Source organism: Oryzias latipes, chromosome 8 (genome assembly GCF_053564925.1).
Source record: "Oryzias latipes strain Hd-rR chromosome 8, Olatipes_Hd-rR_3.1".
Classification (NCBI taxonomy): domain Eukaryota; kingdom Metazoa; phylum Chordata; class Actinopteri; order Beloniformes; family Adrianichthyidae; genus Oryzias; species Oryzias latipes.
This window is the reverse complement of record NC_136244.1, coordinates 26,618,419-26,640,662: the sequence shown is the minus strand read 5'-3', so window position 1 is coordinate 26,640,662 and position 22,244 is coordinate 26,618,419. Positions and strand designations below refer to the sequence as shown.

General features: G+C 43.8%; 1 protein-coding gene across 6 annotated transcripts in view; it reads right to left on the bottom strand.

The window, feature by feature from the left end:
- rbfox3b (RNA binding fox-1 homolog 3b) overlaps positions 1-22,244 on the bottom strand; it is a 653,838-nt gene that overhangs the window by 499,249 nt on the left and 132,345 nt on the right. For 3 of the 6 annotated variants that reach the window (XM_078951941.1, XM_078951943.1, XM_078951938.1), the window contains one exon: positions 13,255-13,441. The exons of the other annotated variants lie outside the window; for them this stretch is intronic. The gene's annotated coding sequence lies outside the window, so the exon portion shown is untranslated. The remainder of the gene's footprint in view (positions 1-13,254; positions 13,442-22,244) is intronic. 6 annotated transcript variants of the gene reach the window in all.

Sequence of the window (22,244 nt, the reverse complement as noted above, 5' to 3'; positions counted from 1 at the left end):
GGTTGTTGGGGGTTGGAAACGTTCAACACCACGCAATGACACCGGACGACATCTGTCTTCTAATAACAGAAAGCCCCCACTCCACCCCAACTCCTACAATTGTATTGGTTTTTAATCCTCTCAGTGCCAAGACCCCACCAGTGAAAATGGTTTCATTTCCCAGAAGGTCTCTGAAACTCCAAAGGAATGGCCTGAAAGGACCAAAAATACTGGAATTGAACCTTCAAATGTGCCGTCAGGTGAAGATCTGAGGACTCTGTGTGTGAGTGATGAAGCAGGCAGACACCCAGATCACATGGACATCCCAAATCCTGGATTTACTGGGTTTCACATCATTGTTGTGGCACAAAAAAACCTGAAGTTGCGACAGTTTTTCTCAAAAATTGCGTTAAAATGTTCATATATCGCTATCATTTGTCACTAAAGGCTATTGGAAGACATGCAGTTTTATAACTCATTTAAGTGTAATTTAATGCAACGCCACTGGAAATGCACCACATTGATGAAATCCTTTCATCCATTTTTAAAGATTAGTTATAAAATAAAGCAAACTCTGTTAGAACAACTGCAAAACCTGAACAACTATATAATAGCATCATGTTTGCTACATTTCACACTATTTCTAATTATTGAAAAACACACCAAGGTAAAAATCTAAATTTAAAATAAACTTGCATTTATTTATTTATTATTTATTTATTTATCAAAAAAAACATTTTTGAGTGATTGCTTTAAAGCATTCAACCAATCGTTTTCCGTTTTCTCTTTCTTTATTCTAGTATCTTCCTCCATTTTTGACTCCTACAATGTTTCATCTATTTCAACCATCCATCTATTCAAATGTTCATCTCTTTCAGATTTTTCTAGCTATGACTTTTGGTTCTTCAAATCCTTTAACTTTTCCAGGATTTTCCAGGATTTTTGCCTCCATTGAAATAAATGGGGAATCCTTGGTGCAGAAGCTCGCTGGTTCGATACCCGGCTCTGACATTTTTCACAAAAATATCTTTTTTGCTATTGTGCTGTTTTCACTTTATTTATGGTGAACTTTGAACATTTCTTTTTTTGTGCCAATTATTACCCCTTAAGATTTATTTTCATTCAGAAATACATCATTCAACCTCAATTTTCCTCTGGAAGAACAGCTTCTTCTAGTTTCAGTTTAGTTTTTAGTTAAATGCGTCTGTTGGTCACTGAGTTGGTCAATTCTATTTTATTTCATTTTGTTTTTGCCAATATTTCATCATGATGACAGAAAAAGCCTCCATGGTTGACTTTGTCTTCTTGCATATTTAATTCAAATAAATCTGCGCCAGAAGGATCTTAGTTGACAATATGTGTATTTTATTTTAAAGGTAACTTGTGCGTAATGCTGCCAGAAGTCATAAGGAATGTTAACTGTTTTCTATAGAAAAATCCTAAACCCTCTGTGGGTTTAGGTCAGAAAGAACGTTTTAACGTTGAAGGTGGCGTTAACGGTCAAAGCGCGCGTTCTTTGGCGTCGCCGGCGACATCTCCGATGTTAGAGGCCTACATTTCAGATGGACTACTATAGGCACCAGTCCAACAGCATGAATTTGTGTTTATGTGGCCAAAGTAGCAATTAATTAATTACTAAATCCTTAGTTAACGTTAAAGATGGAGTCGGTTGAACAACCTGAACCATTTATGTGACAAAAACCCAAAGAACCGGAGGCAGGTGTCGGGCCTCCTTTCCACAGTGGGGGTGTTCAGGTGTGTGTGATGGCAGCACACACTGGGGCCTCCACACACATGCAGGAACAGCGTGATTGCTCTGCTTCGCTCGTTTAGCACTTCTAAAGGCAGAGATCCCCAGAGGCCAGCCATCACATCCAGTTACCGCGGCGCACCGACACGGCCGAGCCCCACCTGGCTGCTTTCACCTCCATCCGCAGGAGGCGCCCCGCGCCATGACGCCCCCGCGCGCACATCACTCACCCGAGATCAAACGTGCGGTCACGCACACAAAAGATCAGGAGGGATCGGGGTGTAAAATACGCAACCACAAAAGCAGAGCGCCGGCGGTGACTCTCTGCTCGGCTGTCACACTTTAGCTTCTCCTGGGAGGCGCCGATCTCTCTCCCAGCAATCCTCTAAGAGTGGAGGGAAAGTGATCTTCCTCCCCCCGCTAACTTTAACAAATTTGCTGTAATTAACATAAAATGAGTAAAACGTGTCAGCTAGCGAGTGCCGGTGAGGAAACAGATGGCACGCCGGCAAAACCGCTTCATTACCAGATACTCTTAAAGAAGAGGGTTAATGAGACTGTTGAGTCATGCTGATGGCATCAGGTGCTGAGCGAACGGGGGGTGCGGCATGCTCCGAGGTGCACCCCCCCCTAAAAGATGCAAACAACAGATCGCTGCTATGGGACTGACGATTGGGGGGGTCCAGGGCTCGGTCTGCGAATAGTGAGCTTCGTCGCACCGGTTGACATGGGATGCAATTATAAACCGGAGGTAGCTGCTGCCCCCCACCCCATGTGTGTGACTGCTGCCCCCACCCCATGTGTGTGACTGCTGCCCCCACCCCATGTGTGTGACTGCTGCCCCCACCCCATGTGTGTGACTGCTGCCCCCACCGCAGGTGTCGCTTATGCGACCACAGAACTGCAAAAGTGACCTCCTCCTTTTCTGCACATGCTCGGTTGGGTGTGTTGGGTGAAGCTAACGGCTAACGCTCCTCCGTCAGCCTCCATGTGGCCCTGCCGGCAGAGCGAGCTCCATAAGATCCTCAGCAAATGGCCGCAGCGGGACGCGGCGCGTCTGCGGCGCCGCCTTCCTCGTCTCTTCCCGCTTCTCTGCGTGCAACAAATCAAACTACAGCTCTGGGAGAGCAGCTTAAGATGAATTATAGTTCCTCCTCTGGCAGATTCACGTTTATCCGACAGCATGGGGCAAAAACTGCTCCTCTATGATGGGGGGGGGGGGGGGGGGGTACGAAAGACAAATTTGCCCAATTCTCTCTAGTTATTAGATCAAAACTACTTCATTGCCCCCCACCCCTTTGGAAAACAGACTTCCATACTACCATCTAGTGGCTTGAGAGCCTTCAGAGGTGATTCTTCACTAGGTTTTATTTTTTTTAATGGGGGGGGGGGGACTTCTGCTAGAACCAGCCTGCAGCAGACCCTACTGGATCATTGGCACGTGCCCCCCACCTGAAGGCCCGCTGTGATCGCACGGCAGGCAGGAACATGACCCCGCCCTGACCCGAACACTTCAGAGCCCAGCACCCCGACGGAGGGGGCTCTGATTTAACCGGAGGAACAGGAGCTAATTAAACGGGCTCTGATCAGAGAGTCAATTATTTAACGCTACTCTTCAGATCCCCAATCAGACGCCCCCTTTCTGCGCCCCACCCCCCCTTTGCTTGGAGTCCTTTTACAGCGTCGGCACGACGGCTCTTTCATCTCTTAAATGGTGCCATTCAGCAGCCGCGCCGCAGTCGTCAAACAGTCACGGCGACAAATGTAGGACCGCGTCCTCCCCGGAGATAACGCCGCGTGTCAGCGGGAGACGGGGAGGGGCGCACCCACGTCCTTTCAGACCCACAAGGAGCGGCTGACAGAAATATCTCCGCGCGGATAAATTCAACAATGGTGGAAATGTTTGGGTGCTTCTGCTTTAAATGGCTTTCTGTGAGAGTCACCCCTAAACCGTGGATTTGGAAATAAATAACCCTTGGCTTTGAGCGGAGGCTGTGACTCAAAGCGTATGACCGCAGGTTCACAGGGAAACTCGTGTATTCATTCACCCAGCAGGGGATGGCATTTTCCATTTCTTTTCTGCACTGTTTGGGTCTCTCTTTCTGACAGCAGCGCTCTCTCTGGACCAATTTCAGACTTTGTGATCACCCGCCGCACATCTTTCAGCGGCAACAGAGAGCTAACCGCGAAACAAGCTCACAGAAAATCACTGACCTTCAGCAGAGAGGGGGGGCGAGAAGAAAGGCCCGCCGCCTTATAAACATTAAAATATGCATTTACAATCTGTCAAACAATTAACCTTGAGAAAAGCTCAGAGCTTCCACAGCAAGGGAGCACCTGAATGTTGCACAACACACTGGCTGACATCCGGAGGGTTCAGCCCAACAGCATCAGGTCAATCGCAACTTTAACCCCCTCCCCGTTCTGGGAAATTTCCCAAAAAAGAAAGCAAATGACATGCAGATGAACCCAGAGCTTCCTGCAGCGGCACATGCATTCATCATTTCATTCATCCAACCCTGCAGCAGCAGCTTCTGTTCTGGAGCTGCTCTGGTTAAACCTTTGGAATTCATACGAGTTCAAATACGTTCATTTGGTACATTTGTGTTCATTCCAGCTGATTTTCCATGTGTGTAAAAAAAAAAAAAAAAAGCTTCCAGTTGTGTTCAGGTAAACCCACTTTTTCCTAAATTCAAACACTGATTCTGCCTTCAAATCGAAGGAATTTAACTTCACTCATTAAAAGATGTTTTCTGTCAGTTATTGAATTGTTAATAAGAAACAACTGTTTTAAAGTCTTTGAGTCAGCTATTAGACAGCACCACCACGGCTCTGACCAAAGTGACCAATGACATACGCATCAGTGGAAATATGTCCGTGCCTGTTTTATTGCATCTCGGTGCTGCATTTGATACAGTTGACCACGGTATTTTCCTCTAATGTCTGGGTCTCACCGGGCCGGTACTAAACAGGTTAAAACGTTCTTGGAAAACAGGAAGTATTTTGTATAAAATGGTAACTTCCCGTCTGAAATAACATGTGGAGTTCCCCAAGGCTCCATCCTGGGGCTACTACTTTTTAAAATCTACACGCTCGCACTGGTCCAGATTATAACAAACATTAGTTACCATAGCTAAGCAGATGACACACTGATATATATAACATTGACACCATAAGACAGAGGCCGTGTACAGGCTCTTGATAAATGCATTGTCTGGAGGAGCCACAACATACTTCAATTAAACAAAAAACAAAACTGAGGTTGTTGTCTTTGGGGCTAAGAAGGTCGCTACAGAGCTTCAATCTATTCATCTAAAAACTAGCAACCAGGCCAGAAACATGGGCGTAGTTTTAGACACAGACATATATTTTGATAAACATATTACTGTAAGGTAATTACAGGATCAGTCTACTATCATCTCAAAAGTATTTCAAGGATTAAAAATCTGATGTTTACAATCGGGAGACTACAGCTCATTTGGGTTCTCACAAACGTAGACCACATCGGTCCAGTTCTTTCAACTGGCTGCCTGTCTGCCAGAGGGTTAGGGTTAGACTTTAAAGTTCTGCTGCTGGTTTATAAAGCTTTTAGCACCAAAGTACGTGACTGACCTCCTGACACTGTATGTACCAGCCAAACCTCTCCGGTAATGTGGATCTGGTCTTTTATCAGTTGACAGAGTCTGAACCAAACATGGAGAGGCGGCATTGAGCTTCTATGCTCCCCAGATCTGGAACAGACATCCAGAAAGCCTTAGACCAGCTGAAACAGTTTCTTTGAATCTAGGTTAAAGACCCACCTGTTCTCAGCTGCTTTTGATTAGTTCATATTCAAAGGTTTATACCTGCACTGTTACTTTAAGCTTACCTTAAATTATTATTAATATTTTTAATGAGAGTAAATACTAAATGTTTCTTTGAATGTATTTGTGAACTGTCTTTGTATACAAAATTGTGCTATTCTAATTAACTTGCCTTGTTTTTAGCCTTCACCTTCACTTCTAAAGTTCAGATTTTGTGCTTTTGGCCTCCCAGACAAAAATCCATGTTGACTCATTCTTAAAAAATACCAATACCTGTCTGTATTTTGTACTTTCATTGCCTGGACAGTGTAAGGTCTCTACCAGGTGAACGTAAATATCACCAAAGTGCAGCTCTGACGGGTTCAGTAAAGAATTGATCATCTGCACAGAGCATCAGGACAAAGTTGCGAAGCACCCAGACTGAGGCACCAGAGACCGGGAGGCAGGCGAGTATGGTTGAAGAGACGGCGAGTAGACAAAGGTGAGGAAACACGTCTGCAGCAAAACTCCACCAGGACTACCACGCCATCTGCTTCAGCAAGAACAATAAACAAAAAAACTGACGTCTGAGAAATCTCTCTGCTTTGTCCTGTGCAGGGTCAGGGGTTTGTGCTGGGCCCACCCCAGTGAGTCTTTGAGCAGCTTTTTGTTTAACACGTTTTTATTTTTAATTGAATTCCTATATAAGGGGTTTAGGTTTTTACCATTAGATGTACGTTTGTTCTTCCAAACATGTTACTGTAGCTCTGTGCTTTAGTTCTGTTCTGTTTTTATGAAGACATATAGGAAATTAAATTAGTGAGATTTAGGTTGTACATAAGCACAAGCTTATAACCGTCGGTAAATATTGGAACAAAGATCCACCAGTAAACTAAGAGCTTTGCTTTCTGGCTCAGCTCTTTGTTCACCACAAGGGACCGGCACGACGACCACAACGAACGCTGCGCCAATTCGCCTGTCGATCTCATGTTTCTAACTAGTGAACAAGACCCCAAATATTCCTAAAACTAAGAGTTTAAGGCCTCAGATGTGGCTGTGCTGACCTTCACAATCTGCCGGAAATTCGTCAAATTGCAGGCTGGAGGTCCCGGCTCGATGAAGCCAACAGGACAACATCATCTGCAAAGAACAGAGAGGAAACTCTGTGGTGCCCAAACCAGACAGTTCTGCCCCTCTCTTTACCAGAGCGTCCAGGACACACGGCCAAAGATCCCCAGAAAAGACTGCAACATACTTTAAACACTAGTTTTACATTGTAGTTTTTTGCAGTTAAAATAATTTTTGAACGAAGCAAAAATCAAAGATGCAGCATGGGAGCCCAAAGAGTTTTATTACTAAACCAAGCTGGGCCGTAACAACTGGATCTCCTCAGAGAAGCAGGATTCTCATTAATGCCTGAGGTAAATTAAATACCCCTGGTGTTCTAATCAAACAGAAAACTAATAAAAACAAATTAGATTTTTTTAAATCACATTGCTTCTCTCAAGCAAATCAGTCTTTCTCCACAAATAAATGATCATATTATTTCTCAACTCTAAAACTACAAGAAGGTTTAGCATTTCTTTAAAATTACAAAAACTACCATAGAGCCTAAACTTCTGGAATTTCATTTATGGCTGTATTTTTTTTTTACCCCAGTAAAGGACGTTGCACTGATGCAACACATTAACTTACAGATTTTGTCTTGAACTCTTTTAATTTTGTCATTTAGTCCAAAAATGGAGAATGAGAATAAAATAAATACAAGTTTTCTAATTTAGGCTTCTGTGAAACTAGGTTTTTTTAATTGTCAAGGTTTTAAAATATACTTTAAATATCTCATAATAAACTACTACTCAGAGCCATTTCTAGGACCGTCACAAAAAAATTAACTTGAATATTTTGCCATGTTGCTTTTTTAGCTTTGAGTTACACATTTTACTTAAAAATGTTTTATTAAAACAAGTTAAAGACTTACTATTATATTTAGGATGAATTATTGAAATAAAAACAACTCCTTCACGTTTCATAAAAGTGTAGATTCTGACCTTCACAGTAGTTTTAACTAAATAACTCAGCATTATGATTCTTATTCCATCTCTTATCAGACTAAAATATTTCCACACAATATTTCATTTCCAACGTTCATTTGTTTTTCCAGCCATTTATTGGGAAATGATCCATCTTTCATCGTGAAATTATCCTTCAACACAAACGTAAAAACAATTCCACATTAAAGGTTTGATAGAATGAAGCATCACTACTGTCAATCACTCGTCATGACTTCCAGGGTTGATTCATGATTAAATCCTCTGAAACTTTGAAGGTTCATGACTGACATCTTCAGAAAAAAACGGATGTGCAGCGGACAGTTCTGCACCAACCGGTGGAGTCTGTGGTATTTTGTCTGGTTTCTGTTTTTGTGTTGAGCCGTAAAGTTTGATATTCCTCCGGTGATTCGCGGATGTCGGGTTCAGTCTACTCGGCTTTGAAGCCGCTGATGGAATTCGTCCTTCAACAGATTTCTTTCTCACTTTTATTTTCCAAGTACGTTTGAGGAGAAGTCTTCAGATAAAGGCGGGCGTGCCTTTTCAGGAGACGCTGTGAGTATTCTCTCAGCTGCTGCAGGACTTCAGCCGGCTGTGGCTTCGGCTGGGATCATTTCTGTGTCGCGGTTAAGTCTAGAACCGAAGCTGGTGATGCAGACAGAACAGTGATCTGCTACTGTCTGGTTTAAGCTGCATGCTTCTCCAACAGGGCCTAAGAATGTTCCTGCCTGTAGAAACATCCCAGAATAATCCACTGGTCAGACAGCTTTGAAACTGTTCCTATTTAATTCACTGAAAGGCAGCAGCTTAATGTAGAAGAGAAGAACTTTGAGATGAAGTTGGGACAACCTGCTCATTAAAGGAGACCCGATGGACACGAATGCTGAGCATCTTTCAGAGGTCTTCCAACGTATAAGTGAATAGATTGGGTGTGGCTAAACTCTGTGGGAGGAGCTTCTTGCGTTGGGAGATGGCAGATAAGAGCTGGATAGAGTAGAGGGACTCTAAGCGCCTTCACATGACAGCATTCATGATGCATCTCCAGGTTTCTTCATACCCACCACAGAAAAAAGCAGATTTTATTCATTTCAGACACAAGAAAGGTGACAGACTCGGATATTGAGGAAGTCTGTTGGAAATGATTCAAGTATTATATATATATATATATATATATATATATATATATATATATATATATATATATATATATATATATATATATATATATATATATATATATATATTAAAAAAACGCCCCTCTCACCCTCCACTGGTGGTTTCTCCTCCAAGCTGGGGTCCTCTACCAGAGGCCTGGGAGCTTGAGGGTCCTGCAGTATCTTAGCTGTTCCTGTTCTTTTCTGGACTGAGAGGTCTGAGGTCTTTCCAGGTATCTGTTGTAGCCCCTCCTCCAGCTTGGGGGTTACTGCCCCGAGTGCTCCAATTACCACAGGCACCACTGTCACCTTCACTTTCCAGGCTTTCTCCAGTTCTTCTCTGAGTCCCTGGTATTTCTCCAGTTTCTCGTGTTCCTTCTTCCTGATGTTCCCATCGCTTGGCACTGCCACATCCACCACAACGGCTTTCCTCTGTTCTTTATCCACCACAACAATGTCTGGTTGGTTCTCCATTACCATCCTATCAGTCTGGATCTGGAAGTCCCACAGGATCTTTGCCCTCTCATTCTCTACCACCTTCAGAGGTGTTTCCCATTTTGACCTTGGGGTTTCCAGTTCATATTCTGCACACATGTTCCTGTATATTATTCCAGCCACTTCATTGTGGCGCTCCATGTATGCTTTACCTGCCAGCATCTTACACCCTGCAGTTATGTGCTGGATTGTTTCAGGTGCCTCTTTACAAAGCCTACACCTTGGGTCTGGTCTGGTGTGGTAGATCTACACCTTGGGTCTGGTCTGGTGTGGTAGATCTACACCTTGGGTCTTGTCTGGTGTGGTAGATCTACACCTTGGGTCTTGTCTGGTGTGGTAGATCTACACCTTGGGTCTTATCTGGTGTGGTAGATCTACACCTTGGGTCTTGTCTGGTGTGGTAGATCTACACCTTGGGTCTTGTCTGGTGTGGTAGATCTACACCTTGGGTCTTGTCTGGTGTGGTAGATCTATACCTTGGGTCTTGTCTGGTGTGGTAGATCTTCACCTTGGGTCTTGTCTGGTGTGGTAGATCTACACCTTGGGTCTTGTCTGGTGTGGTAGATCTACACCTTGGGTCTTGTCTGGTGTGGTAGATCTACACCTTGGGTCTTGTCTGGTGTGGTAGATCTACACCTTGGGTCTTGTCTGGTGTGGTAGATCTACACCTTGGGTCTTGTCTGGTGTGGTAGATCTACACCTTGGGTCTTGTCTGGTGTGGTAGATCTTCACCTTGGGTTTTGTCTGGTGTGGTAGATCTATACCTTGGGTCTTGTCTGGTGTGGTAGATCTACACCTTGGGTCTTGTCTGGTGTGGTAGATCTACACCTTGGGTCTCGTCTGGTGTGGTAGATCTACACCTTGGGTCTTGTCTGGTGTGGTAGATCTACACCTTGGGTCTTGTCTGGTGTGGTAGATCTTCACCTTGGGTCTTGTCTGGTGTGGTAGATCTGAGCCTCTATGGCTCTGGTGCTCAGGGCTTGTTCCTGGGCTGCCAGGATGAGCTCTTCAGTGCTGTCCTGTAGGCCAGCCCTTTCTAGCCATTGGTAGGACTTCTTGATATCAGCCACTTCAGTCATGGTCCGGTGGTACATCCCATGCAGGGGTTTGTCCTCCCATGAGGATCTGTCCTCCAGCACTGTATCCTCTGTTCTCCATTGCCTGAGACATTCACTGAGCACACTGTCAGTTGGGGCCTTGAGCTTGATGTACTCATGGATCTTGGATGTTTCATCCTGGATAGTGGCTTCTATGCTCACTAGTCCTCGGCCTCCTTCCTTGAGGCTAGCATACAGTCTCAGGGTGGAACCCTCCATGCATGGTGAGGAGCTTTCATGTTTTAACATCCGTGGTCTGTGTCTCTTCCTTTGGTCATCTTATTATTCCTGCAGGGTATCCATATATCTATCTATATATGTATATATATATATATATATAAGTGTATACATATATATATATATATTTTTTTTATTTAAAAAAATGTAATCCAAATAAAGCCATTGTCCTGGGGAGAAGAGCGAAAATCCAGTTTCTCTCTTTTGAGTGTTATTTTCATCATGGTCAAAAACAAATCCCTACCCAGCTATACTCATATTTAGAAGCGGAACATCGTTGTCATGGAAACATAGGTCAGTTAGTACATGTGCAGCCTTGACATAACGGCGTGTAAAGAAGTCCAGGGACATGGAAGGCGCGTTTCCAAAGCCTGTACGACTCAGACTCGCTTTGATTTTTAATACATTTGACAGGAACCACATTTGAAATGGATCAAACCCCATTCGGTCCCAACTGGAGGCTTGAAAACATGTTAGTCTGAGAGACATTTTGGTTGATCGAGCGTTTTAAAATCATCTGGACAAAAAAATTTCTCTTGTTCGTTGAAAAATACAAATACTTTATTTTGCTGAAGAGCAGTAAAGCGTGTTGTGGAGCCGCTTTTCTTCGTGTCAGACGTCGATTGTGAAAACCTTCTGTAAAGTGTCGCAGAACAGCACAGAGCTGCTTTTCTCTGCTTCAGAATCTGCTGGAATTACTTTTATTGCGTTAGCGTTATAGCGCTATATTAATTCAAAGAAGGATGTAAAAGTGTTTATTCGATGAAGTAAAACTGCATCAGAGCTTCTGGATTGAATTTTAATCATCATTTTTAGGATTTTTGAAAGTTTCAGCTTCATGTCTGAGTCACAGCGCAACTAAATCGTAAACAGCAGAGGAAGAAAACTTTTAAACGTCTAATAATGAAATAAAAAAGTCTCTTAGTGTGGTCTGTGTGCTGGATGAGCTAAGTGGTGTCTGCATAATGTCGGGCATATTCATTATGAAAACAACACTTTACTCCAGCGACTTAACGCTGTTGACCTTTGCAAACCCGGATACCAGCAGCCCGCGTCTCGCTGTTCACAGATAATAGCCGGGCGGCGTCCCTCGTCAGGCAGATGATGTTTCTGGAAAGCATCGCGGCAGCGTCTCCGCGCGGCGACGGCGCTCTGATGACTCATTCCTGCTTCAGGGGAGCTTGTTTTTAACCAATCGCTTCCCGTTTTAGCTCATATTTTAACCGGAACCACTGACGTTTGCGTGGCGAGGAAGGTGTGGGGAGACGGCGGCCAGACACCCCAAGGAAGCTTTGTTCAACCCCCCCCCCGGGGGGGGAAATTGCATCACATATTGATCTGTGCTCCCGCCAGCTAATGGAAACGGGAGGGGGTGGGTTTGCTGGTGGCAATTGGGAAATAGGTTTGAGAATAACAAGGAGTCATTAAGGCATAAAGCCTGTGTTATTCACCTGAAGACCTTTCACCTGGCTCCACACGTGCCTGCAGAGGCGCCTGCTGTAACAAGCGCATAAAGCCAGCAGCTGACTTCACAAAGCAGCAGGTTCACAGACTCAGACAAGCATTTGTCTCCATTACTGGCCTTACGCCGGCAAATAAACAGGGGAGACAGACAATCATTCTACATTACATCCATGACTATGGCGCTTTACATTTTCTATCAGCGTAACAGACTCCCCGGGCCATCCCACAATGCTGGCGTTCATTTTTCACCGCAACCCCCCCTCGTTTTTTTTTGCGCAGCTCGCAGGAGCCCCCCCACATCCACGGCTCTTTCTCTCAGGCAAAAAAACGGCAAGATCAAAACAAGGTTTGGCTCCTAACCCAGATCTGTCACGCCATCAGTGTTCCGCAACCCCGACGTCTGCTCGGCCCCCCGAAAGGCCAGCGCCTCCGCTCATCAACGCCAGCATTCAAATGAGCTTTTCAGCTTCCTGCAAAAAGCAGAAGTGAGGAGGAAAGTGGAGGCAGGATCACAGGCGTCATGCAGATCGTCGGGGCTCATTTGTCGTCCAGAAATCCCAGGCTCTCTCCACGCATAAACAGGCAAAACTAATTATTTTAACAATATATTCTCTAAATGTAATTACGCTTCTTTTCGTCGCACAACAAAAGCTCTGAGCAATTTCAATTTTAATCAATTTTTATGGATCTTTTCATCGTGCATCTAACAGCCTGCACTGCGATTCAAATCTCTCCCCATTATTCTTGCGGGCATACAGACAATTTCACACACATCAGGCACTTATGTGCATGTAAATTATTGATCACCTTTCAGCCCCTTAAAAAAGCAAATTGACTCTGTGCATGTAAATAAGGTGCTGCACTCTGCCAAGGTGTTTCCAGAGGCTGGGATTTTGATTTGGTGCCATTTGGGTATTAAGTGCAGTGGAGGCTGAGTGCTATTACAGCCAGGGAAAGGCAGAACATCAATCTCTGTCAGAGAGCTGGAAATCGGTGGAAAGCTAACAGCAGCCGCATGAAAAAACTAAAATCCCGCGAGTGCTGGGGAAACCAGTTTTGTATAATGAACTGTATACAAGTTAAGCTGCAGCCTCTCATCTCGGCTCACCGTAATAACCCGCGTGCAAGCTAAGCTAGGGTATCTTATCTCAGCCCCTGGGCAGTCACAACATGTCAGATGTGATAACGCGGCGAACGCAGCGTCAGCTAATTTGGAACATATTAGGTGTCTGTTTCTGTGTCAGATACCTATGACAACAGCGTTTCAAGTCGGATGCATGCCTGCAGAGCTCGTGGGCTGCATGGGGCGGGCGGGCGGGTGTGTGCAGATGCGATGCTCCGCCGCTCCTCTTGCAGAGCTGCCTCTCCCGGGACGCTCCCCCTAAAAAAGTTGCGTTAAGAGCCACCGTTCTCACAGGAGAGGTGAGGCAGTGGGCTGTGGAGGGGTAGAAACGGAGAAGGAAAAAGAGAAAGCTCTCATTATTTCTCTCTAATTGCCCACGAGCAACCCTCCTGATCCCCCCGCCTCCCCCTCTGAAACCAGGTACAGTGCCTCATTACAGGCAGCCTCCTTGGTTTTCCCAGGAGAAACCCATGAAAAGGCCATGAAAGGCCTCGTCTGACAGAGGCCAGCCAGTCTGGACCAATTAACAAGCTTTTCCTGGGCTCTGACTCGCCACGCCGCCGTTTGCAACTCCTCTCCGGCGTGAGACTCGCAGACGTCCCGGGTCAGGTTGGGACGGTTTGTTCAGGGGGTAAAAGGGTGAGAGCCAAATTTGTGCTCCAGCGTCAGACCAAGGACAGTTGAGCAGTTTTACCCTTGGCGATGGTGGAGCTGCCCTGAAGCCTGGAAAGCACCTTTCCTGATGTGTAGCAGACGATAACAAGAGGTCGGTCCACTCGGTTGAGTGTTAACACCGCTCAGGACCGGACAGGGAACATTTCAGGACAGTTGGAACAGGAAAGTGGATAAAGACTATTATGAGGCCTATGCACTCCAGACACATCGTGGTGACCTGATCAACCATAACCATCCGGGTCAGAGTGCAGATGTTTTACCTCCAAACCATAGGTGGCAGTGGGCTCTGGCTCTGTTGACCCAACATTGACCAGTAAATAGGAAGAAAGACTTGAGGGGAAACACAAACACCAGCCTCATGCTTTCTATTATGGTCTGTCCTGTTTTTTTGTGCCACAGTTTTACCTCTAGATTTTCAGAGAAAGTAAGAAATAGATGCTACAGCACCCAGTTCAAAGTGGATCGTTTCAGTACTCACTAAAAGTTTGTCGAGTTAGAAGAACAACCAGTTTGGAATTTTCTAAATAATTACGCATGTACTTCTGCTGCCACTGAGATCTAATCGGTTTCAGGCAAAAACTCCAGAAAGCTGCTCTGACAAGATGTGAACATCTACAGAGTTCAGGATAGAGCTGCACGATATGAGGAAAACTCGCGATATTAGTGATCAATATTGCTATGAAGATATAGCTTGTGATACATGAACAAATAGCAAAAAAACCAAAATCATTTCCATTTCACTGCAAAAGTTCAATGTAAATACGGGTCAAAATACCTTAAATTGTTCTCCAAATGACCCTCGTTTAATGAGGAGGGCAACATCTAACATAAAAGCTCCAGAGATTTCACACTAGTTGGTTTAAAGGCATAGGTATGCGTTCGTGAACACTATCTGTTTTGTGTGCATGTTGACATGTGGACATTTTTGCGGCTAGCAGGTGTGTTGATAATATTTGAGTGTGTGTGAACAGGCCCCGCCCTTTTTGTACTACATTTGAACCGTACCGTAACGATAAACAACCAGTAAACCTGTCTGCTCTATGCTGCTTCATGGTCTTACCCCCCTTCCCCTCCTATCACCGTCCTACCCCCCCCTCTCTCTAACGTCCCTCTCTCTTCTTCCCTTCTTTCCTTTTCCGTCCGGTCCAACACCAAAGATTTTCAAACATGATTGAAATTAATAAAGTTTGGCCTCAATTACAAAAGGGGTTTATTCAGACATACCTTTGGTTTGTCTGAAGATGAATAACCCCGCTTGTTAAAATAAAATATGTCCAACACAAGAGGCCCTCAGCTCTCATCTGTTTGCCTAGCTGTTGGACAGGACAAGTTAAAAAAAAAAAAAATAAAAAAAAAAATAACATAAAAGCTCCAGCTGATTGGTGAACAATGTGAAGGGCTCCAGCTGATTGGTCAAATGCATCTTTGACCAATAAAATGGATTTATTTGATTCGTTAAATAGGTCAAACTGGCGTAAGATTGTTTTAGAACCTTTACGGTTCACCGTTTATTGCGATTTTCGCCGACTTTTGCGATATGCATATTGCACAGCTTGAAATTGCGATAACGATAAATGTGCGATATATTGTGCAGTCCTACTTCAGAACTTAACGTGCTATTTATTGTATTTAAGTGCTATTTATTAATACTATTGGTATTTATTACCCGTTTTATTTATTTTTTTATTATCTTTTGTTTTTGGAGCTCTGGTAACCACCTGTAGCCACTTTTTAGGATCTGCTGGTCCACAAAAGCTTGACGCCGACACTAAACCATTTTATGAAAGTGACTCCTATCCATTTACTCCAACCAAAAGCGTCTGACTTTGCATCGTCATTTAGATACTTCTCCCAACAGACCGGCAAAAGGTTTTATTGCAGAAGGGGGGGGGCGAGCTCCGATTTAAGAGAAAAGCAGATTGCAACTTTCTGTTTTTGTTTGCTATCTGATCACCGTCCGAACAATGACGAGTTATTGAAAGTCCAAAACGGGGACGTTCTCTGGTGCCCCGGCATCAGCACTCCATGAAGGCTGAACCTAATTCCCCCCAGTGTCAGGTGACTTAGTGTGTGTCTGAATAAATGACCCAGTCAAGGTCAGCGGCTCGTGTCAACCCAAGAGCATCAGAGACGACCTTGCCAGCGGGCCCGCTTTCCTTCCACTTGGAGAACTCCATCCCCCAGGCTTGAGGCATTCAAGCCCATCCTGATCTCTGTAATGACTGGTCAAAAAAAGGAAACGCGCTCAGACAACCATCAGTCTAGTGACATGAAAGACAAGTCTTTGAGAGAGCGCACTGCTTCCTCCTCGAGTTTCTCTTCAAGGTCACGTCTGTTTCCACAAGAGTGATTCAAAGCAAAAATGTGCAGAAGGTAAACAGCGCTGACTAATAGGGAAGAGGACAATGATGGGGCCTGGGAAAAAACCACAGCAGTCAGCAAGCGAGTCTATGACGGCGGCAGCGGCGGTGTGTTTGGGCAGAGGGAAAAGGGAATGAGGAAGGGTTACCAGAGGTTGGGCTGGATGGTTGGGGGTACTGATTGGTTTGCCGTCTCATGGGGTGTGTGTTTGCCTGCAGGGAAAGGTCACAGGAGGGAATGAGAGTAACGAGGTGTGAAGGGAAGGCACTGTCCTCGGCTCCGGGGCCCTCGGAGACAGCCACAGCAAGGTGTTAATGCAGATGCTGCAGCTTCGCGGCTTCTGTTTATTACACTTTTTGAGGAACGCCAGCTTGGAGCCTCACCGTCAGTCAAAACGGCGGAAAACCTGCTAATCAGAAGCACAAACTGGCAGTAAAGCCGACTTCCAGGCCAAAAACGCATCAAAAGGAGAGGAAGAAAAGCTTGGCTGGCGACTATTTTCCTTAGAAAGAGGGAAAGCGTTGTAGGGTAAATTATACCTGCTCTATAGGATAACACTGTTTTCTTTAGCTCCTCCTAGCATGTAGGCTATTTTTATCCGGGATCAGACTTTCTTTAATCATAAAACGCCGGCTACTGTGCTTGTTTTGAACCGCGCTGACGGTCAAAGAGGAGTCCTCACAAAGAAATCCATAAAATAGAAGCTTCATTTAATGAGCAAAAACGGATTTATTCCAGCTTGAACTAAATGACTTTTTTGTTTGACTGTTAGTGCTTTTTCCGATAAGCGAAAACCCGTCAAAGCTAATTAGTGAGGTGTGCACAAGTATCCCAGAACTCTGCTGTGAGTGTGATTGAAAGTCCTGAGAGGAGAATATCAAGGTCCTGCAAGTGATGGGAATTCAATAGATTTGGAGACAGCCTGTACAGGAGGTGGGACTTGTCAGCTTTGAGAAAGTCATGAGAGCTGCTGCAGACTTTGCGGGATCCATACAAGTGTTGGGTAATTGTGTATTACTTGCATGTTTCTCCAGAGACCTTGGTGTTGAACTATAAATGATAGAACAAACCGAAGACAAGGTCTTTTCCTCTGTGTCATTGTTCTCCCTGAATGAAGCGCAGAGAAAGAATTTTTATGACTTCTGACTTCGTTTTGACCACTCTACAATATTTCCACTAAATTAGAAATACTTCACGATTCGTTCCAGAGATGAATAACATGCTGATGACAAGAAAAGAAGGCTCTATGAAATAAAAAAGTTCCTTCTTTAGGGAATAATTTGAAACAAGAGTTATAACTAAATGTTTTACACTTTAGGATTGTTTGGATAAAGATTTTAAATTAATGAATACTGTAAAAAATGTCAATTAATTGGTTGATACTAGAAACATTATATATTGAATATGTATTTAGTTAAGTTATGGTAAATTTGTCGTGTTGATGTAAAGTTCTGTATCTGATTGTTTTATATCATTGGTTTTTTCGGATGGGCTTCAGTAAGCAGGAAGCTTTATCTTTATATTTATTTGTCCTTTTTGGGTAAAGTTGGTTTTCATTTAAAAGTAGGGGGATAACGATTCATTTCAATTTGTGGTAGACAATCCGATTTATAGTTGACTTTGGTCATTTTGACCGATCCAATTCACTGACCTAAAATCGACCTTCATCCCAAACTTCCAGCAGTGAGACTCAGACAGAAATTCCTGCTACTGAACAGTTTTCCAGATTCTTGGATTTCTTCCAGATCATCAAGTGGAAATGACATCTGTGTCCAAACAAACAAGTGAACTAGAATGAATGTCAAATCCATTCACATGTTAGTTTCCTAAAGTTCACCACTGTTGGTTTTCCACATCCAAAGAATCCAAAGGGAACATTCTTAGAACATTCTAGACACTGGATGGTCACATGACTTTATTCACAGTCTGTCCACACATTGGACTGGAATGATGGACTGATCAGTTTTTGCTGACATCACATGTGTTTTCCACTGTGATTGGTCGTTTTTATGTTATAGTTAAATAAACCTACCGTACCTCAATCCAAACAGTGGTTTTCAGTATCAGAAATAATCAATGCTTTTTATTTAGAAACAATTGTATAATGATATTGGTAAATTCAAGTACCAACCCGTCGGATCCATCTGGTTGGATCATAGGAATAGAAATCGATTTATCGACACACCATTATTTAAAAGTAGGATAAATGTGACCTATTAAAAAAACTAATAAACTTCTGATGTCAAAATTCTCAATCCCTCCAACCACCCATTTTAGATCACCCCCCACCCGCCCTGATATACTCCTGAATTTCTTCTAAATCAAAACATTAAAGTCCCGTTATCTATTTACAGTCATTTCTGCATAATGTTTCGTGGTATCCTCTGATTTTGGTAACAGTTTTTATTCTGTCTTAGTAAAAAATTAACAAAAAAAATAGACAAAATTCATGTTCTGTTAAACTCCGCCCATGCAGCAGCTTTTTTAAAAACCCGAATCCTGCACTACTTTATATGAATTTTCATGAAAGCTTTGAGCATAAAGGTTATGATAAATTAGGAACCAATTTTTGAAATGTACTTTTTTTTTGCTTTTTCAAAAAAATCTGGACGAGACAAAACAAACAATGTAACACGTGTGTGGGAATTTAACTTAAGCCAATATAAGAGTTTAGCACTAGTCAGTACAGTGTGAATGCTGTTGAACTGAAAAGGTGATAAAAACTGCAGTACCAGTGTTGACCACTAGGATACAAAAGGCTCAATTTAATGCACATGTGTCAAACTAAAGGACCGGGGGCCAAATGTGGCCCTCCTTGTCATTTTATGTAGCCCGCGAGAGCATAAAAGTTTTTTATTTCTTAGAATAAAACATGAAAATTGATGTATAATTATTCATATCTAGGGGGAATCAGACTTGAAACATGGGATTGGGCAGCTATACATTAGGACTTAAACTCTGTCCATATAACCTAATCTGACAGAGTCAAATTTAAAAGGATTTATGCTAAAGTAACAAGCAAATATATGTTTTCTATGCAACTGGAATTGTCAGTTTAAAAAGTTAGAATAAATAAATAATGAGTTATTTAACATTAAGGAGTAGTTACATTTATTTTTCATTACATTTAGTTACATGTATAAGTTACATCTGGCCTTTTGAGGACAGACACTGCTGATGTGGCCCCCAGTGAAAATGAGTTTGACACCCCTGATCTAATGGAATTTAAAAAGTGAACTAATGTCTCAATGTTTTCCACACTGTCACTATCAAATATTATTTATAAGGACAGGATTGGAATAAATTGTTCAGAGGTGGGTTATTGAAAACGGACCGGAAAAATCCAAAGTCCCGCGAAGATGACCTGGACACCATCCGCCGTGTTCTGTTTTCTTCCCGCGATGCGTCCCCCCAGCACTATCACAATGGTGAAGTCAACTAGGGAGAGGCCCACATGGGAGACCGGCCCTCATTATGCATAAAATGTCATTAATTAACTTTATTGAATGAGTCACAATACGGTTCCCACCTCATGGCTCCCTCAGGGTCTCCTGCCCAAGACCCAACCTTGCCCTGTTCAAAGCCAGTGAGTCCTTCCCTCTCTTAGCCCAGTCTGGCTGGAGGTGACTTTTTTCCCCTCTTGTCATTGCTTGGAAAGCTCCCAGTCATTTATAATGTTGTGACAGTCACATAAACAGGGCTGCTGCCTGCTGGAGTGAGAAGTTCTGTATTAAAGGGAATTAAAACAGCTCCAAATGGTGCCTTGAATGGAAATAATCTCACTCCAAGATCTGTTCTGGGCTAGCTAATTTAAATTTGTTCGGGGTGACAGCTTACTGGAAGAGGGACATAATGAAGTCCATTATCATCAGTGGTGCAAATTCTAAAGAACGATAACTCTCATTATCAGCGCTTTGCTGTATACGAAGGAAATATGTTCATCCATTATGAAATGTGCTAAAAATGACAACATGGAGAAAACATAAGACGCCGCTTCTGGAGAAAGACGTGGACCACGGCGCACTACAAGCCGGACGAGTCTTTCTTTTTGGGCACAATGGCTTCACTTCTAAATGGAGGAGGCGGAGGTGGTTTTGAGTGCACAGAGGCAGGCCGGGGATTGGCTTTTAACTCGATCCAGGCTGGAAAAGGTTGATAATTCAGATGCTTCCTGATCTGGTATGCAGCGGCGCACAGCTTGTGCTTTTATTTACAGTGTCTTTTCTTGTGTTAATCTGACATCTGCTAGACCACCGCAGACCTTGAACACTGTCTTCCCGGCATTATCTCATAAAAACAGGGCCTTGATGATGCTGTGCCTATAAACAAGTGGCAAAATAACAGTAAGTCATTTCGGACAGAATTAACTGATAAAGAGGGAAATGAGGGACACCTCCGGATCCGTACCCTCCCATAAACACAGACCCACTAAACCTGGGGGGCGAGGACACCAAGCTGTATCAATAATGTATGCACTTCAGTGAGGCTAAAATGTATTGGGTGGCAGGATATGAATCAGGGAGGAGTTTGGTGCCGAATGAGCAGGAGATGGGACAGCCCGGTGTGTAGGACTGTAACCCGTATCCAAATACTCGGATATCCAATTTGTTTCTGATAAAAGCAAGTCTGAGTATTTGTAATGTCCAAGACCGCTGATTGGCGACCTTTATAAATATGATAACGTGAAAACACACTGTAGAGTTGTTTCCCTTTCGGCTTTTCCCATCAGGGGTCGCCACAGCGAACGAGTCGCATGGTAAACTTGGAAACGTTTTACGCCGGATGCCCTTCCTGACGCAACCCTTTCAAAGCAACCGGGCTTGGGACCGGCACAGAAGTAGAGAAGGGAATAGGGAGCAGCCCGGAGTCGAACCCTGGTTTCACAGTTGGAAGGCGCTGCAAACCAGCACGAGCTAAACCGGCTCCAAAACACACTGTAGAGTAATGCTGGATTTTGAATAAACCATCGACTGAAAACGGTTTACTTACAGCTCCAACCAAATGAAGGCAATATTTCCGTGATACAGACGCCACCATGTTGGAGCTAGAAAATGTCCGTAAGCAGTGATTGGACTAAGTCAGCCAGAGTCGACATTTCTATGGCAACCACTCATCCATTATTAACGATAATAAATACCTCTCTGGAAACGGGTTACGTGCCACAGTCTTTTAAATATGCAGTTGTTAAACCTCTTCTGAAAAAGTCCAGTTTGGATCCTAGCAACTTGGCCAACTATAGACCGATATCAAACCTCCCCTTTATTTCTAAAATCCTAGAAAGAGTTGTAGTTAAGCAGCTTTACTGCCACCTACAGGACAACAGCCACTTTGAAGACTTTCAATCTGGGTTTAGACCTCACCACAGTACGGAAACTGCACTGGTTAGAGTCTCTAATGACTTGTTCTTGGCCTCAGAAAAGGGACTACTTTGACACTATCGACCACAGTATTTCACTCCAAGGCCGCGTTTACACTGCAGGGTTCAAGTGACCCAATTCCGATTTTTTCCTCACATGTGGCACAGATCGGATATGACCGGTGAATGTATAAGCAGGACTAAAGCGCATGGATTCCGATTTTCTCCGAACGGATTCAGGCCTCATTCATATGTGGAAATAAATCGGATGCGAATCGGATACGTGCATTTGCGTGTGTAAGCAGACAAATCGGATATTCCCCAGTAAATGCCAGTCGTACGTCAGTGACGTCAACTCAGGACACCACCAACTGAGATCACATGACTTATTAAGGTGCTTTTGTTCTAATTTTGCTGTTCAAGGACAACTGGAGCCCCATCAGCTGTTACCTGTCAGCCTCAGGCTTCAGACCGTAGTCGGAAAACGCTGTTATTTCCGGTCCGGGTCGGGATGTAGACGGTAACTTATGAAGTGGGACACCGTTGCTCTGGAACAGGTTAGAAGCCATTTATTTCTTTGCTCGGATCAAACTGTTAGTGCAGCACAACGTCTGCAAATACTTTCTCATTCAAAACTCAGAGAGAGCACATAAGCCGACCGAGCAGCCCTCCTTTTTCCTCTCCCGCGCATCCCCTCTAGTGTGCCTGCCTCATCCTGGAGCG